This window comes from Cervus elaphus, chromosome 5, assembly GCF_910594005.1.
Source record: "Cervus elaphus chromosome 5, mCerEla1.1, whole genome shotgun sequence".
NCBI classification, from domain to species: domain Eukaryota; kingdom Metazoa; phylum Chordata; class Mammalia; order Artiodactyla; family Cervidae; genus Cervus; species Cervus elaphus.
Window position 1 is genome coordinate 58,850,805 of NC_057819.1, and position 9,067 is coordinate 58,859,871.

A 9,067-nucleotide genomic window follows, 5' to 3' on the forward strand; every position below is an offset into this window, starting at 1 on the left:
GATTAGATCTGATAGACATAGTGCCTGAAGAACTATGGATGAAGGCTCATGACATTGTACAGAAGGCAGTAATCAAGATCATCCCCAAGAAAAATAAATGCAAAAAGGCAAAATGGCTGTCTGAGGAGGCCTTGAAAATAGCTGAGAAAAGAAGAGAGGCGAAAGACAAAGGAGAAAAGGAAAGATATATTCATCTGAATGCAGAGTTCCATAAGAATAGCAAGGAGAGATAAGAAAGCCTTCCTCAGTGACCAATGCAAAGAAATAGAGGAAAAAAATAGAATGGGAAAGACTAGAGATCTCTTCAAGAAAGTTAGAGATACCAAGGGAACATTTCATGCAAAGATGAGCTCAATAAAGGATAGAAATGGTATGGACCTAACAGAAGCAGAAGATATTAAGAAGAGGTGGCAAGAATACACAGAAGAACTATACAAAAAAGATCTTCATGACCTAGATAACCACGATGATGTGATCACTCACCTAGAGCAAATTATCTTGGAATGCGAAGTCAAGTGGGCCTTAGGAAGCATCATTATGAACAAAGCTAGTGAGGTGATAGAATTCCAGTTGAACTATTTCAAATCCCAAAAGATGATGCTGTGAAAGTGCTGTACTCAATATGCCAGCAAATGTGGAAACTCAGCAGTGGCCACAGGACTGGACAGGTCAGTTTTCATTCCAATCCCAAAGAAAGGCAATGTCAAAGAATGTCCAAACTACCGCACAATTACACTGATCTCACATGCTAGCAAAGCAATGCTCAAAATTCTCCAAGCCAGACTTCCACAGTACTTGAACCAAGAACTTCCAGATGTTCAAGCTGGATTTAGAAAAGGCAGAGGAACCAGACATCAAATTGCCAACATATGCTGAATCATTGAAAAAGCAAGAGAGTTCCAGAAAACCATCTACTTCTGCTTTATTGACTATGTCAAAGCCTTTGACTGTGTGGATCACAACAAACTGTGGAAAATTCTTCAAGAGATGACAATACCAGACCACCTGACCTGCCTCCTGAGAAACCTGTATAAAGGCCAAGAGGAAACAGTTAGAACCAGATGTGGAATAACAGACTGTTTCCAATTTGGGAAAGGAGTACATCAAGATGTATATTGTCACGCTGCTTATTTGACTTACATGCAGAGTATATCATGGAAAATGCCAGGCTGGATGAAGGATAAGCTGGAATCAAGATTTCTGAGAGAAATATCAATAACCACAGATATGCAGATGACACCACCCTTATGGCAGAAAGTGAAGAGGAACGAAAGAGCCTCCTGATGAAAGTCAAAGAGGAGAGTGAAAAAGTTGGCTTAAAACTCAACATTCAAAAAATAGATCATGGCATCTGGTCCCATCACTTCATGACAAACAGATGCAGAAATGACAGAAACAGTGACAGACTTTCTCTTTTTGGGCTCCAAAATCACTGCAGGTGGTGACTGTAGCCATAAAATTAAAAGACTCTTGCTCCTTGGAAGAAAAGCTATGACCAATTTAGATAGCATATTAAAAAGCAGAGACATTATTTTGCCAACAAAGGTCCATCTAGTCAAAGCTATGTTTTTTTTCCATTAGTCATGTATGGATGTGAGAGTTGGACTATAAAGAAAGCTGAGTGCTAAAGAATTGATGCTTTCGAACTGTGGTGTTGGAGAAGACTCTTGAGAGTCCTTTGGGCTGCAAGGAGATTAAACCAGTCAATCCTAGAGGAAATAAGTCCTGAATATTCATTGGAAGGATTGATGCTGAAGCTGAAACTCCAATACTTTGGCCACCTGATGCAAAGAACTAACTCATTACAAAAGGCCCTTATGCTGAGAAAGATTGAAGGCAAGAGGAGAAGGGGACGACAGAGAATGAGATGGTTGGATGGCATCATCAACTTGATGGACGTAAGTCTGAGCAAGCTTCGGGAGTTGGTGACAGACAGAGAAGCCTGGCGTGCTCCAGTCCATGGGGGTCACAAAGAGTCAGACACAACTGAGTGACTGAACTGAACGGAACTGAAAATACTACTAAGACCAATATCAAAGAGTGTACTGCCTAAGTTTTATTCTATAAGCTTTATGGTGTCAGGTTTTGCATTTAAGTCATTCATCTGCTTTAGTTTATTTTTGTATATGTTGTAATAAAATGGTCCTGTTTCATTCTTTTGCATGTAGCTGTTCAGTTTTCCCAGCACCATTTATTGATGAGGCTACCTTTGCCACTGTATATTCTTGCCTTTTTTTGTCATAGATTAATTGTCATATAAGCATATGTTTATTTCTGGGCTCTCTACTCTGTTCCATTGATCCCTGATTCATTTTTAGGCCAATGCCATACTCTTTTGATTAGTTTTTTGGTATAGTTTAAAACTAAGGAGCATGATATCTCCAGATTTTTCTCCTTTTAAAGAAAGCAAATGTCTTTAAATGCTGTTTTGTAAAGTCAAATATTTGTCCAAAGATTATGTTCATGCAAAGCCACAAAAAAATACATACATCTAGATAAACACAAACTTCAAAGTTTCAGCTCCACAGACAATTTCTATTAGAAAATGGGGAAATGTAAGAGACCAGTATAGTTCTTCCCTCAGTATCATCACTTAACATTTGAGAAGAAATTTTAATTCATTTTTCATTTCAACTCTCCTCAAACCCTTCAAATTCGAAACTGCAATTGCCCTTGCCTAAATATTAATGAGTGGACTTTGTCACTTGTAGGTAAACAACACATTAAAAGCATGGTTACATGCTGGTGGTGGCTATATCATTGAGCAAGAAATCCTTCCCAAATCTATACCAGCTTCCCTTTCTTACAGCGTTAAATCTCCTTATCTATGACTCCCCCTACAGACCTCAGGTTTCTCTGGAGAGTCGAAGTTCCCACAACACCCCTCCAACCCATTGTGCAAATCTGATAAATAATTGGGATTGCAACAGCCAACTGATCTAAGTCCCTTGAACATGAAGACACTAATTAAAATTTTAAAAAGTAAAATGCTAAATCTTAGCCATCTCAGGCCACCATAATTATCTCCTTCTTTCCTTCTGGCTCTTGCTTTTACATAATTGCAAAGTGTGTTATTAAGCAAATGAAAGCATTTTAAAGTTCAGATTGTTTAGTGTTTATGAGACTTACTTCATCTGAAAAAAATGTGGAATCAGTCAGTCCCTTTGACTTTTACTGAACTTTCTCTTTTTCTCTTTTCTCTATCTATCTCTCTAAATACTTAAAACAAGAAATTAAGTGCCATTCCTCAGAATCATTTTGAGGTCAAACACAACCCCTATCAAAAAGGATCACAAAAATTTGAGAGGAAACTTCTATTTTCTATACTTTAAAATGTGCTTCTATGCTCCCTGTGCTTAAAACATGCTTAAAAGTTTTTGATTAAAAGGTTTTGTCTCTTTTTAGCCCTTTTAATGCTTTTTATTTTAAATTAACTTATTTTTAAATGAAACAAAGATGAATATTTTTAATGACAAGACACAATTTACAAATAAGATAGACATCATAAACCATTAGACACCTAACAACAAAGAAACAAAGATATATAAAGCAAAAATCAGAAGAAATATAAGGGAAAAGAAAAAAGATATAGTCATAGTGAGAGCTATGTTAACATTTCTCTGAGGATATTTTATCAAGTGCAGAAAAATTAAGAATAGGAGCATCTTGAATGATGTCATTAATAATTTAAATATAATATATTTATATTAATTTACATTAATCTTATATCCTATACAAATATATTTAAAATTTCGTATCTCACACTTTGTTATTAGATTTCCATAGGACATTTAGAAAAAGTGATAAACATTAGTTTTTTTTAGAAAAAAGGTTAACATTACTAAATTTCAAAAACTTGTAATCACTTTTTAAAATCCAGATGCATATTAGAATTATCTTGGATTTTTTTGAAAAATACAAGGGTCTTTCACTTTTATCTAGTATGTTTTACTTTTCCTATTTCATATTCAGTGCTTCCATTTTCTTTAGTTTATGTTTCCCAATTTCTCCATCTCTTTTCTTTTTTTATGTTCTTTCTCAAACCTTTATCAAGCAAGTATATTAGAAAAGCTTTTGCATACATACATATATATATAAATAATATGTATAGTATATATATTTTAGAAAACATGAATTTTTGCCTACTAAAAATTTTTATGACATTTTGAGTTCACTTGTTTGACTTAGTATAAATAGAATGCTAGATTTCTAATTTAATAAAATAGATATGCAACAAGCAACAAAGGTTTATTTTATAGCACAGGGAACTATAGTCAATATCTTGTAATAATCTATAATGGAAAATAATTTCAAAAATAATATATGTGTATATGCATAATTGAATCACACACAAAAAAGAATTCTACCTCCTTTTAATGTTTTTAATGTTACAGTATGTGGTACCAGAAATATGGAAGTTTCCATGACAATAATCTTTTTTAAATTTTTATTTATTATTTTGTCCTGGGTCTTAGCCATAAACTCTTAGCTGAGGCATGTGGGATCTAGTTCCCCAACCAGGGATCTAACCTAAGCCCCCTGCATTGGTAATGTGGATTCTTAACCACCGGACCACCAGAAAGTTCCCACCACCACAAGTATCTTCTATGCACCATACTGAGTGTGGTCCTCAACCTTGTAGTCTAAAAACCTGAGAATTAGCAACATCCCAGTGTATACTCAGAATGCCTACTTATTCACCAACAGTGTTCAAGTGGAAATGTTTGAATCATCAATTAGTACTTTTCTCTCTTTAGGGAAAACACTTGGAATGTCTGGTTATAATCAGAAGTTGCTCAGTAAAGAATGAACTGAAGATTATTCAGCAGTCTTATATATCAATACATCAACTACAAGATCCTAGGTGCTTATGTCCCAAAGCTGGGGAAGCTCCACCCAATCCCACTTATAACTGCTAACCTCTGATTCTGTTGTGTAATTTTCTATATTCTTAGCTGTTACCCCCTTCTGTTCACCCAGTTCTTCTCAAAATAATACAAAAGACTAGAATTTTGCTTATAAAATGACCATTGTGTCCTAAGCTCTCTGTGATTACTCCCAGATCATCTCCACTAAACTTCAGGAAATTATGTTAAAAATCAGTGAAAATAGCTTTGTGCTAGTTAAAGGCCTGTTCATTCATTTATTCAAAAAGTATTTATCAGCAAGCATTTAATGAACACTTACTTGTTACTTGGAACCAAACACTAGTGCTGAGCTAGATGCTGTGGGAGTTACCAAAGAAATAGGAGATACAATGGCTACCCAAAAATGAAGATCAAGAAAACTCTTAACCACATACAAACAGAATTCACAGATGGGAGGGAACACTGTGGGCCATTCATGGCTAGAGAGCTTCCCTGTAAAGGGTGAGATTTGAGCAAGACCTTGAGTGATGCAGATATTTCAAAAGAGGGAGAAATAAGCATCATGAGAAAATCTATGTAGAAGAACATGAATACACTCAAAATAACTTGAGTCAAATACAGTCAAGAAATGATCCGATCATGTTGGTAGAGCAAAAATTCTACACTTGCAACAAAAGATTTAACCACTTCCATTAATCATTTGTCGGCCATCCTTCATTACCTATAGTATTTTGTTTATGAGCCAGTTTATAACTTAGGATAAACACATGTTTTAAACTTCCATGCAATTAGTGAAAAGGAATTAACATTCCTGAGAACATATTAAAAAAAAAAACCACAGCACACCTCACCCAATGACTAGGTAATAGTGACATGGAGTGCTGAGGTATAGTATTGGAACATTTTTTTCCCTTTTTTGAAATTTGTGAATCTATTACTACAACTTTAGATCAAGTTGGTTCCTCTGAAAAGTGCGGCTTGTTTATAGTCTACATTCTACCAATTGGAAAGCCTTTGATTATTTGAAGAAAGCAAATGTTTTCTTGTGCACTGGAAGTTTAACTCAAATAAACAGCTGGTGAGTCTTTGTAAAGTATTGGCTTCACAGTTTTTAAGTGCTGGTACAAATCTAAGAGAACACAAACATTTCAGCAGGAAAAAAGGCAATAATTATCTCCTGTGGTCACAAGGGGACCTCAGGCCACCTATGAGGCCAAGGACACATGGAAATGTAGGAAGATCTCACTGTCATGGATGTAGGTCTGGACAGGGTTTTCCAATCTCAGGACAACTGGTCACCTGAGACTAGAAGCAAAACCATCATGTTTTACTACTTAAAACACTTAAGTAGAAGGCAGTCAAAAGGTACAAACTTTCAGCTATAAGATGAGTAAATATTAGAGATATAATGTGTAGCATAATAAAGATAACACTGCTGTATGATCATTGTTTAGAGAGAGTAAATTCTAAGAGTTTTCATCACAAAGAAAACATTTTTTTCTATTTCTTTTATTTTGTATGTATATGATACATATACCTTTACCAGATATATTGCGGTGATCATTTCATGATGTATGTAAGTTAAATCACTATGGTTGTACACCTCAAACTTACACAATGCTGTATGTCAATTTTATCTCAATAAAACTGGAAGAGAAAGAAAGGGAGAGGGAAAGAAAAGAAAGAAAGACAAAGAGAAGAAAGAAGGAAAGAAAGAAAGCATTCACAGGTAGAGCCTTTTCTGTAATACGGCCATATTCTTTCCTTCTCTCTCACTCAAGCTCACAAAGGAAATAATCCTTTAGCGAAAATGGTCAGTTACTAGTAGTTCAGTTATGAGTAATGAGAAGTGATCCAAACATCTTCTTGGCTCACTCACTAGAAGGCCAAGTGAAGCTGTTCCTCAAGATGACCATCAGTCCTTAAATATATACAGATTAAAAAAAAGATGTCACTCTCAGAGAGTATCTGAGAGGTCTTCATGGTTGAGTCTCAGGACAACCCCACTGGAGATTAACTGTTGACCTATGTCGATTCTATTTTGCTGATGAGAAAATCAAAATGCACAAAATCCTATAGGCCCTCTTCCTCTAGCCTGTGAGTGATGAGAACTGAATGCATATCTTCTGGTTTCTCATCAGAGATCCTTTTTTCAGTCACCAGATCCCATTCAATTATAGGGATGCTCAGCGCTTACACTTGATGACTCTGATTTCATCCTAACACTGAAGTAACCACATACAGTAATGACATGTGAGTATAAAACCACATCTCCAGAACAAAGCATATTGCAAAAAACTAATTGTAATCCTGTGGAGTGAGTAAGCCTTTAAGAATAATTCTCAAACATCATTATATGTATTAAAACAAAGTTTGGATTAGACCTACCCATTTTAACAAGTGGTTCTATGCCTGTTTTTCCTAAATGAGTCTACACCAGTGTTTGCTTTGTTTTGGAAGCTATCAAAAAATTAAACTCGTTGGCAAAAATGAATTTAAAAGGTGGGGTCTGATTGAAAGGTGAGAATGACTCCGAGGGACCCCTGCTGCTCCGCTCACCTCTTATGTGCTCCCCTCCTCATATCTTCCAGTGCCATTGCCGGAGTCCAGATCTCTCATGGGCCTCTAACTAGACAACCAGGAATTTTAGACCAGTTCTTTGAGTTACACCACACATGAAAACACTAACAGCCACAGAGTGATCAACAGACTCAAGTCAATTACAAAGCAGAGGAGAAGACAATCTGACTCCTAATTCAGTGGCTTACAGCCTTGTCCCATCTTGCCTTCAGTTAAGAGATTACTGCTATTCAATTATGATATATGCTCCCCAGCTTCCCCTGTCCCCTTCTTCTTCTTCTTCTTCCTCTTCTTGTTTAGTCACTAAATCATGTCCAACTCATAGCAACCCCATGGACTGCAGCCCACCAGGCTCCCTGTCCTTCACCATCTCCCAGAGCTTATTCAAACTCATGTCCATCGAGTCGGTGATGCCATCCAACCATCTGGTCCTCTGTCATGCCCTGTCACCCTCTTCTCCTCCTGCCTTCAATCCTTCCCAGCATCGGGGTGTTTTCTAATGTGTCAGTTCTTCACATCAGGTGGCCAAAATATTGGACCCTCAGGTTCAGCATCAGTCCTTCCAATGAATATTCAGGGTTAATATCCTTTAGGATTAACTGATTTGATCTCCTTGCCATTCAAGGGACTCTCAAGAGTCTTCTCCAACACCACAGTTCAAAAGCATCGATTTTTCGGTGCTCAGCTATCTTTATGGTCCAACTCTCACATCCATACATGACTACTGGAAAAACCATACCTTTGGCTAGACGGACTTTTGTCGGCAAAGTAATGTTCTCTGCCTTTTGTCACAGCTTCTCTTCCAAGGAGCAAGCATCTTTTAATTTCATGGCTGTGGTCACCATCTTCAGTAATATTGGAGCCCAAGGAAATAAAGTCTGTCACTGTTTCCATTGTTTCCCCATCTATTTGCCACGAAGTGATAGAACTGGATACCATGATCTTTGTTTTTTGAATGTTGATTTTTAAGCCAGCTTTTTCACTATCCTTTTTCACTTTCATCAAGAGGTTCTTTAGTTCCTCTTCACTTTCTGCCATAAGGGTTGTGTCATCTGCATATCTGAGGTTATTGATATTTCTCCCAGCAATCTTGATTCCAGCTTGTCCTGCCTCCAGCCCAGCGTTTCTCACAATGTACTCTGCATGTAAGTTAAATAAGCAGGGTGACAATATACAGCCTTGACTTACTCCTTTTCCTATTTGGAACCAGTCTGTTGTTCCATGTCCAGTTCTAACTGTTGCTTCCTGACCTGCATACAGGTTTCTCAAGAGGCAGGTCAGGGGGTCTGGTATTCCCATCTCTTGAAGAATTTTCCACAGTTTATTGTGATCCACACAGTCAAAGGCTTTGGCATAGTCAATAAAGCAGAAATAGATGCTTTTCTGGAACTCTCCTGCTTTTTCGATGATCCAGTGGGTGTTGGCAATTTGATCTCTGGTTCCTCTGCCTTTTCTAAAACCAGCTTGAACACCTGGAAGTTCAAGGTTCACGTACTTCTGAAGCCTGGCTTGGAGAATTTTGAGCATTACTTTGCTAGCGTGTGAGATGAATGCAATTGTGTGGTAGCTGAACATTCTTTGGCATTGCCTTTCTTTGGGATTGGAATGAAAACTGACCT